This window comes from Ascidiella aspersa, chromosome 3 (assembly GCF_963924565.1).
Source record: "Ascidiella aspersa chromosome 3, kaAscAspe10.2, whole genome shotgun sequence".
NCBI classification, from domain to species: Eukaryota; Metazoa; Chordata; class Ascidiacea; order Phlebobranchia; family Ascidiidae; genus Ascidiella; species Ascidiella aspersa.
The window spans coordinates 5,981,283-5,988,782 of record NC_139449.1 but is presented as its reverse complement, the minus strand read 5'-3'; the positions used below and the strand labels follow the sequence as shown (position 1 = coordinate 5,988,782).

The 7,500-nt window shown below is 36.2% G+C and overlaps 17 non-coding genes across 17 annotated transcripts in view; all 17 read right to left on the bottom strand.

Annotated features, from left to right (window-relative positions):
• Trnaq-uug (transfer RNA glutamine (anticodon UUG)) overlaps positions 1-38 on the bottom strand; it is a 72-nt gene extending 34 nt beyond the window's left edge. The window contains exon 1 of the tRNA in view: positions 1-38. This exon is cut by the window's left edge and continues 34 nt beyond it. This is a non-coding gene — a tRNA (tRNA-Gln).
• A 694-nt stretch (positions 39-732) lies between these two features.
• Trnah-gug (transfer RNA histidin (anticodon GUG)) lies at positions 733-804 on the bottom strand. The gene has a single exon. It is a non-coding gene; the product is annotated as a tRNA-His (tRNA).
• Positions 805-1,116: 312 nt separating this feature from the next.
• On the bottom strand, positions 1,117-1,188 carry Trnaq-cug (transfer RNA glutamine (anticodon CUG)). Its single transcript has one exon. It is a non-coding gene; the product is annotated as a tRNA-Gln (tRNA).
• Positions 1,189-1,332: 144 nt separating this feature from the next.
• Positions 1,333-1,404, bottom strand: Trnaq-uug (transfer RNA glutamine (anticodon UUG)). The gene has a single exon. It is a non-coding gene; the product is annotated as a tRNA-Gln (tRNA).
• Positions 1,405-1,530: 126 nt separating this feature from the next.
• Trnah-gug (transfer RNA histidin (anticodon GUG)) lies at positions 1,531-1,602 on the bottom strand. Its single transcript has one exon. It is a non-coding gene; the product is annotated as a tRNA-His (tRNA).
• Positions 1,603-1,914: 312 nt separating this feature from the next.
• Trnaq-cug (transfer RNA glutamine (anticodon CUG)) lies at positions 1,915-1,986 on the bottom strand. Its single transcript has one exon. It is a non-coding gene; the product is annotated as a tRNA-Gln (tRNA).
• A 139-nt stretch (positions 1,987-2,125) lies between these two features.
• Positions 2,126-2,197, bottom strand: Trnaq-uug (transfer RNA glutamine (anticodon UUG)). The gene has a single exon. It is a non-coding gene; the product is annotated as a tRNA-Gln (tRNA).
• A 496-nt stretch (positions 2,198-2,693) lies between these two features.
• Positions 2,694-2,765, bottom strand: Trnaq-cug (transfer RNA glutamine (anticodon CUG)). The gene has a single exon. It is a non-coding gene; the product is annotated as a tRNA-Gln (tRNA).
• Positions 2,766-4,279: 1,514 nt separating this feature from the next.
• On the bottom strand, positions 4,280-4,351 carry Trnaq-uug (transfer RNA glutamine (anticodon UUG)). Its single transcript has one exon. It is a non-coding gene; the product is annotated as a tRNA-Gln (tRNA).
• A 123-nt stretch (positions 4,352-4,474) lies between these two features.
• Trnah-gug (transfer RNA histidin (anticodon GUG)) lies at positions 4,475-4,546 on the bottom strand. The gene has a single exon. It is a non-coding gene; the product is annotated as a tRNA-His (tRNA).
• Positions 4,547-4,858: 312 nt separating this feature from the next.
• Positions 4,859-4,930, bottom strand: Trnaq-cug (transfer RNA glutamine (anticodon CUG)). The gene has a single exon. It is a non-coding gene; the product is annotated as a tRNA-Gln (tRNA).
• A 338-nt stretch (positions 4,931-5,268) lies between these two features.
• Positions 5,269-5,340, bottom strand: Trnah-gug (transfer RNA histidin (anticodon GUG)). Its single transcript has one exon. It is a non-coding gene; the product is annotated as a tRNA-His (tRNA).
• Positions 5,341-5,652: 312 nt separating this feature from the next.
• Trnaq-cug (transfer RNA glutamine (anticodon CUG)) lies at positions 5,653-5,724 on the bottom strand. Its single transcript has one exon. It is a non-coding gene; the product is annotated as a tRNA-Gln (tRNA).
• A 338-nt stretch (positions 5,725-6,062) lies between these two features.
• On the bottom strand, positions 6,063-6,134 carry Trnah-gug (transfer RNA histidin (anticodon GUG)). Its single transcript has one exon. It is a non-coding gene; the product is annotated as a tRNA-His (tRNA).
• Positions 6,135-6,644: 510 nt separating this feature from the next.
• Trnah-gug (transfer RNA histidin (anticodon GUG)) lies at positions 6,645-6,716 on the bottom strand. The gene has a single exon. It is a non-coding gene; the product is annotated as a tRNA-His (tRNA).
• A 312-nt stretch (positions 6,717-7,028) lies between these two features.
• On the bottom strand, positions 7,029-7,100 carry Trnaq-cug (transfer RNA glutamine (anticodon CUG)). Its single transcript has one exon. It is a non-coding gene; the product is annotated as a tRNA-Gln (tRNA).
• A 139-nt stretch (positions 7,101-7,239) lies between these two features.
• Positions 7,240-7,311, bottom strand: Trnaq-uug (transfer RNA glutamine (anticodon UUG)). The gene has a single exon. It is a non-coding gene; the product is annotated as a tRNA-Gln (tRNA).
• Between the last annotated feature and the right edge of the window lie 189 nt (positions 7,312-7,500).

Sequence of the window (7,500 nt, the reverse complement as noted above, 5' to 3'; positions counted from 1 at the left end):
TTCAAAGTCCAAAGTGCTAACCATTACAACATGGAACCGCGTGGTTACTAACTGAATATCTTCTTTCAATAATTACCATTAGGCATTTCAAGATGAATCGAACATTTGTTTGACAAATAACATAAAAACACATGACTGGTTAAAGCAAAATGAAAACATATTGCTGTGACCAGGGGTTGTCACGGCCACAACGTGAAGTACTAACCACTATACGATCACAGCCTTAGTAGCAGAGGATGGTTTCGATCCATCGACCTTTGGGTTATGGGCCCAGCACGCTTCCGCTGCGCCACTCTGCTGTGATTAAAACATTTTATTCTTACAATTTTGTTCAGAGTTTTGGCATTACCGTTTACCATAGCCAATTATCGAAAGAATTTTAATAGATATTTAACGTAAATTAACCAAAGACCAACCAATGGGATTTCAAACTAAAAATTTTGAGATTGCTTATCATTTGTACATTCTCACTAAATAAATTTCTGAAGTTAATTTCTTGTTCACAACAGAAATGTTTTAAAAGTAATGGATTTAAGGTTCCACCGAGATTTGAACTCGGATCGCTGGATTAAAAGTCCAAAGTGCTAACCATTACACCATGGAACCGCGTGGTTACTAACTGAATATTTTCTTTCAATAATTACCATTAGGTATTGGAAGGTGAATCGAAGAACATTTGTTTGACAAATAACATAAAAACACATGACTGGTTAAAGCCAAATTAAAACATATTGCTGTGACCAGGATTCGAACCTGGGTTGTCACGGCCACAACGTGAAGTACTAACCACTATACGATCACAGCCTAAGTAGGAGAGGATGGTTTCGATCCATCGACCTCTGGGTTATGGGCCCAGCACGCTTCCGCTGCGCCACTCTGCTGCGATTAAAACATTTTATTCTTACAATTTTGTTCAGAGTTTTGGCATTACCGTTTACCATTGTAAAATATCGAAATAATTTTAATAGATATTTAACGTAAATTAACCAAAGACCAACCAATGGGATTTCAAACTAAAAATTTTGACATTGCTTATCAATTGTGCATTCTCACTAATTAAATTTCTGAAGTTAATTTCTTTTTCACAACAGAAATGTTTTAAAAGTAAAGGATTTAAGGCTCCACCGAGATTTGAACTCGGATCGCTGGATTCAGAGTCCAAAGTGCTAACCGTTACACCATGGAACCTCCTATCAAGACCTTATCTAAAATCGAACAACTTCTTTCAGCACATCACATCATCTATTTTTAGATTGCAAACATGATTTTTTTAAAACATTAATTTCCAAGTATCAATCTGTCATACAACGCTTATTGAAATAAAATACTTTCAGGTTCCACCGAGATTTGAACTCGGATCGCTGGATTCAAAGTCCAAAGTGCTAACCATTACACCATGGAACCGCGTGGTTACTAACTGAATATCTTCTTTCAATAATTACCATTAGGTATTGGAAGGTGAATCGAAGAACATTTGTTTGACAAATAACATAAAAACACATGACTGGTTAAAGCCAAATTAAAACATATTGCTGTGACCAGGATTCGAACCTGGGTTGTAACGGCCACAACGTGAAGTACTAACCACTATACGATCACAGCCTAAGTAGCAGAGGATGGTTTCGATCCATCGACCTCTGGGTTATGGGCCCAGCACGCTTCCGCTGCGCCACTCTGCTGCGATTAAAACATTTTATTCTTACAATTTTGTTCAGAGTTTTGGCATTACCGTTTACCATTGTAAAATATCGAAAGAATTTTAATAGATATTTAACGCAAATTAACCAAAGACCAACCAATGGGATTTCAAACTAAAAATTTTGAGATTGCTTATCATTTGTACATTCTCACTAAAGAAATTTCTGAAGTTAATTTCTTGTTCACAACAGAAATGTTTTAAAAGTAAAGGATTTAAGGTTCCACCGAGATTTGAACTCGGATCGCTGGATTCAGAGTCCAAAGTGCTAACCGTTACACCATGGAACCTTCTGCCAAGACGTTATCTAAAATCGAACAACTTCTTTCAGCACATCATCTATTTTTAGATTGCAAACATGATTTTTTTAAAAGATTGATTTCCAAGTATCAATCTGTCATACAACGCTTGTTGAAATAAAATATTTTCAGGTTCCACCGAGATTTGAACTTGGATCGCTGGATTCAAAGTCCAAAGTGCTAACCATTACACCATGGAACCGCGTGGTTACTAACTGAATATCTTCTTTCAATAATTACCATTAGGCATTTCAAGATGAATCGAACATTTGTTTGAAAAATAACATAAAAACACATGACTGGTTAAAGCAAAATGAAAACATATTGCTGTGACCAGGGGTTGTCACGGCCACAACGTGAAGTACTAACCACTATACAATCACAGCCTTAGTAGCAGAGGATGTTTTCGATCCATCGACCTCTGGGTTATGGGCCCAGCACGCTTCCGCTGCGCCACTCTGCTGTGATAAAAACATTTTATTCTTACAATTTTGTTCAGAGTTTTGGCATTACCGTTTTCCATAGCCAATTATCGAAAGAATTTTAATAGATATTTAACGTAAATTAACCAAAGACCAACCAATGGGATTTCAAACTAAAAATTTTGAGATTGCTTATCAATTGTGCATTCTCACTAATTAAATTTCTGAAGTTAATTTCTTGTTCACAACAGAAATGTTTTAAAACTAAAGGATTTAAGGTTCCACCGATATTTGAACTCGGATCGCTGGATTCAGAGTCCAAAGTGCTAACCGTTACACCATGGAACCTTCTGCCAAGACGTTATCTAAAATCGAACAACTTCTTTCAGCACATCATCTATTTTTAGATTGCAAACATGATTTTTTTAAAAGATTGATTTCCCAGTATCAATCTGTCATACAATGCTTGTTGAAATAAAATATTTTCAGGTTCCACCGAGATTTGAACTTGGATCGCTGGATTCAAAGTCCAAAGTGCTAACCATTACAACATGGAACCGCGTGGTTACTCGCTGAATAATATCTTTTTTCAATAATTACCATTAGGTATTTAAATTTGAATCGAACATTTGTTTGACAAATAACATAAAAACACGTGACTGGTTAAAGCAAAATGATAAATCATTGCTGTCACCAGGATTCGAACCTGGGTTGTCACGGCCACAACGTGAAGTACTAACCACTATACGATCACAGCCTAAGTAGCAGAGGATGGTTTCGATCCATCGACCTCTGGGTTATGGGCCAAGCACGCTTCCGCTGCGCCACTCTGCTGCGATTAAAACATTTTATTCTTACAATTTTGTTCAGAGTTTTGGCATTACCGTTTACCATTGTAAAATATCGAAAGAATTTTAATAGATATTTAACGTAAATTAACCAAAGACCAACCAATGGGATTTCAAACTAACAATTTTGAGATTGCTAATCATATGTAAATTTTCACTAAATAAATTTCTGAATTTAATTTCTTGTTCACAACAGAAATGTTTTAAAAGTAAAGGATTTAAAGTTCCACAGAGATTTGAACTCGGATCGCTGGATTCAGAATCCAAAGTTCTAACCATTACACCATGGAACCGGGTGTTTACTAACTGAATATCTTCTTTCAATAATTACCATTAGGTATTGGAAGGTGAATCGAAGAACATTTGTTTGACAAATAACATAAAAACACATGACTGGTTAAAGCCAAATTAAAATATATTGATGAGACCAGGATTCGAACCTGGGTTGTCACGGCCACAACGTGAAGTACTAACCACTATACGACCAAAGCCTAAGTAGCAGAGGATGGTTTCGATCCATCGACCTCTGGGTTATGGGCCCAGCACGCTTCCGCTGCGCCATTCTGCTGCGATTAAAACATTTTATTCTTACAATTTTGTTCAGAGTTTTGGCATTACCGTTTACCATTGTAAAATATCGAAAGAATTTTAATAGATATTTAACGTAAATTAACCAAAGACCAACCAACGGGATTTCAAACTAAAAATTTTGAGATTGCTTATCAATTGTGCATTCTCACTAATTAAATTTCTGAAGTTAATTTCTTGTTCACAACAGAAATGTTTTAAAAGTAAAGGATTTAATGTTCCACCGAGATTTGAAGTCGGATCGCTGGATTCAGAGTCCAAAGTGCTAACCGTTACACCATGGAACCTTCTGCCAAGACGTTATCTAAAATCGAACAACTTCTTTCAGCACATCATCTATTTTTAGATTGCAAACATGATTTTTTTAAAAGATTGATTTCCAAGTATCAATCTGTCATACAACGCTTGTTGAAATAAAATATTTTCAGGTTCCACCGAGATTTGAACTCGGATCGCTGGATTCAAAGTCCAAAGTGCTAACCATTACACCATGGAACAGCGTGGTTACTCGCTGAATAATATCTTTCAATAATTACCATTAGGCATTTCAAGATGAATCGAACATTTGTTTGACAAATAAAATAAAAACACATGACTGGTTAAAGCAAAATGAAAACATATTGCTGTGACCAGGATTCGAACCTGGGTTGTCACGGCCACAACGTGAAGTACTAACCACTATACGATCACAGCGTTAGTAGCAGAGGATGGTTTCGATCCATCGACCTCTGGGTTATGGGCCCAGCACGCTTCCGCTGCGCCATTCTGCTGCGATTAAAACATTTTATTCTTACAATTTTGTTCAGAGTTTTGGCATTACCGTTTACCATTGTAAAATATCGAAAGAATTTTAATAGATATTTAACGTAAATTAACCAAAGACCAACCAATGGGATTTCAAACTAACAATTTAGAGATTGCTAATCATGTGTAAATTTTCACTAAATAAATTTCTGAATTTAATTTCTTGTTCACAACAGAAAGGTTTTAAAAGTAAAGGATTTAAAGTTCCACCGAGATTGGAACTCGGATCGCTGGATTCAGAGTCCAAAGTGCTAACCGTTACACCATGGAACCTCCTGCCAACACGTTATCCCAAATCTAACAACTTCTTTCAGCACACCATCTATTTTTAGATTGCAAACATGATTTTTTTCAAAAGATTATTTTCCAAGTATCAATCTGTCATACAACGCTTATTGAAATAAAACATTTTCAGGTACCATCGATATTTGAACTCGGATCGCTGGATTCAAAGTCCAAAGTGCTAACCATTACACCATGGAACCGCGTGGTTACTAACTGAATATCTTCTTTCAATAATTACCATTAGGTATTGGAAGGTGAATCGAAGAACATTTGTTTGACAAATAACATAAAAACACATGACTGGTTAAAGCCAAATTAAAACATATTGCTGTGACCAGGATTCGAACCTGGGTTGTCACGGCCACAACGTGAAGTACTAACCACTATACGATCACAGCCTAAGTAGCAGAGGATGGTTTCGATCCATCGACCTCTGGGTTATGGGCCCAGCACGCTTCCGTTGCGCCACTCTGCTGCGATTAAAACATTCTATTCTTACAATTTTGTTCAGAGTTTTGGCATTACCGTTTACCATTGTAAAATATCGAAAGAATTTTAATCGATATTTAACGTAAATTAACCAAAGACCAACCAATGGGATTTCAAACTAAAAATTTTGAGATTGCTAATCATGTGTAAATTTTCACTAAATAAATTTCTGAATTTAATTTCTTGTTCACAACAGAAAGGTTTTAAAAGTAAAGGATTTAAAGTTCCACCGAGATTTGAACTCGGATCGCCGGATTCAGAGTCCAAAGTGCTAACCGTTACACCATGGAACCTCCTGCCAACACGTTATCCCAAATCTAACAACTTCTTTCAGCACACTATCTATTTTTAGATTGCAAACATGATTTTTTTCAAAAGATTATTTTCCAAGTATCAATCTGTCATACAACGCTTATTGAAATAAAACATTTTCAGGTACCATCGAGATTTGAACTCGGATCGCTGGATTCAAAGTCCAAAGTGCTAACCATTACACCATGGAACCGCGTGGTTACTAACTGAATATCTTCTTTCAATAATTACCATTAGGTATTGGAAGGTGAATCGAAGAACATTTGTTTGACAAATAACATAAAAACACATGACTGGTTAAAGCCAAATTAAAACATATTGCTGTGACCAGGATTCGAACCTGGGTTGTCACGGCCACAACGTGAAGTACTAACCACTATACGATCACAGCCTAAGTAGCAGAGGATGGTTTCGATCCATCGACCTCTGGGTTATGGGCCCAGCACGCTTCCGTTGCGCCACTCTGCTGCGATTAAAACATTCTATTCTTACAATTTTGTTCAGAGTTTTGGCATTACCGTTTACCATTGTAAAATATCGAAATAATTTTAATAGATATTTAACCTAAATTAACCAAAGACTAACCAATGGGATTTCAAACTAACAATTTTGAGATTGCTTATCATGTGTAAATTTTCAGTAAATAAATTTCTGAAGTTAATTTCTTGTTCACAACAGAAATGTTTTAAAAGTAAAGGATTTAAAGTTCCACCGAGATTTGAACTCGGATCGCTGGATTCAAAGTCAAAAGTGCTAACCATTACACCATGGAACCGCGTGGTTACTAACTGAATATCTTCTTTCAATAATTACCATTAGGTATTGGAAGGTGAATCGAAGAACATTTGTTTGCCAAATAACATAAAAACACATAACTGGTTAAAGCCAAATTAAAACATATTGCTGTGACCAGGATTCGAACCTGGGTTGTCACGGCCACAACGTGAAGTACTAACCACTATACGATCACAGCCTAAGTAGCAGAAGATGATTTCGATCCATCGACCTGTGGGTTATGGGCCCAGCACGCTTCCGCTGCGCCATTCTGCTGCGATTAAAACATTTTATTCTTACAATTTTGTTCAGAGTTTTGGCATTACCGTTTACCATTGTAAAATATCGAAAGAATTTTAATAGATATTTAACGCAAATTAACCAAAGACCAACCAATGGGATTTCAAACTAAAAATTTTGAGATTGCTTATCAATTGTGCATTCTCACTAATTAAATTTCTGAAGTTAATTTCTTGTTCACAACAGAAATGTTTTAAAAGCAAAGGATTTAAGGTTCCACCGAGATTTGAACTCGGATCGCTGGAATCAGAGTCCAAAGTGTTAACCGTTACACCATGGAACCTCCTGCCAAGACGTTATCTAAAATCGAACAACTTCTTTCAGCACATCATCTATTTTTAGATTGCAAACATGATTTTTTTAAAAGATTAATTTCCAAGTATCAATCTGTCATACAACGCTTATTGAAATAAAATATTTTCAGGTTCCACCGAGATTTGAACTCGGATCGCTGGATTCAAAGTCCAAAGTGCTAACCATTACACCATGGAACCGCGTGGTTACTAACTGAATATCTTCTTTCAATAATTACCATTAGGCATTTCAAGATGAATCGAACATTTGTTTGAAAAATAACATAAAAACACATGACTGGTTAAAGCAAAATGAAAACATATTGCTGTGACCAGGGGTTGTCACGGCCACAACGTGAAGTACTAACCACTATACAATCACAGCCTTAG